This window comes from Rutidosis leptorrhynchoides, chromosome 1 (assembly GCF_046630445.1).
Source record: "Rutidosis leptorrhynchoides isolate AG116_Rl617_1_P2 chromosome 1, CSIRO_AGI_Rlap_v1, whole genome shotgun sequence".
NCBI classification, from domain to species: Eukaryota; Viridiplantae; Streptophyta; class Magnoliopsida; order Asterales; family Asteraceae; genus Rutidosis; species Rutidosis leptorrhynchoides.
In genome coordinates, this window is record NC_092333.1 from 222,475,225 (window position 1) to 222,476,272 (window position 1,048).

Here is a 1,048-nt window from a genome sequence, read left to right on the forward strand (position 1 = left end):
CGCCGTTGATTTTTCTTTAGAATCATCATCTAGTCGAACAAGAACTCCAACTCAAATTTCCGATAATCCATCTTTTGAACCCGACTTCACAATTAAGAACCCGGAGCATATTCAAGGACAATTTCAAGATCTTGAACCACTAATTATTCCTCCTGAGCCACAAACCATTAAATCAGAATCCTCTAGTGATTCGTATTCAACAAATTCAATTATGGAAGTAACGGAACCTCTAAGTATGGAAGATCGAATGAGAGCCACACGCACGGGCCAAGGTCACGCCATTATTAAGCCAGAAGTTAATGCGCCAGATTATGAAATCAAAGGACAAATTCTACACATGGTAACTAACCAATGCCAATTCAGTGGTGCACCGAATGAAGATCCTAACGAACACCTTCGTACGTTTAAAAGAATTTGTACACTATTCAAAATCCGAGAAGTGGAGGATGAACAGATATATCTCATGTTGTTTCCCTGGACTTTAAAGGGAGAAGCCAAAGATTGGTTAGAATCGTTACCTGAAGGGGCGATTGACACATGGGATGTCTTAGTTGAAAAATTTCTTCAAAGATTCTTTCCGGCATCTAAAGCCGTGAGACTTCAAGGAGAAATTGTTATGTTCACACAAAAGCCAAATGAAACATTATATGAGGCGTGGACAAGATTCGGAAGGATGTTGAGAGGATGTCCTCAACACGGTTTAGACACTTATCAAATAGTACAAATATTCTACCAAGGTGTCAACGTTGCTACACGAAAAGACATCGACATAACAGCTGGTGGTTCCATTATGAAGAAAACCGCAACTGAAGCTTACAAAATTATTGATAACACAGCCTCCCAATCTCATGAGTGGCACCAAGAGAAAGATATATATCGTTCATCTAAAGCGGCTAGAGCCGATTCTAGCCATAACTTTGATTCCGTTTCCGCAAAAATAGATGCTTTCGAGAGACGAATGGAAAAGATGAATAAAGATATTCACGCAATACGAATTAGTTGTGAGCAATGCGGTGGACCACACTTAATGAAAGACTGTCACATTGAA

The 1,048-nt window shown here is 39.6% G+C and overlaps 1 non-coding gene across 1 annotated transcript; it reads right to left on the reverse strand.

Annotated features, from left to right (window-relative positions):
• Positions 1 to 595: 595 nt before the first annotated feature.
• Positions 596 to 702, reverse strand: LOC139887081 (small nucleolar RNA R71). The gene has a single exon (XR_011772929.1). It is a non-coding gene; the product is annotated as a small nucleolar RNA R71 (small nucleolar RNA).
• Positions 703 to 1,048: the final 346 nt, after the last annotated feature.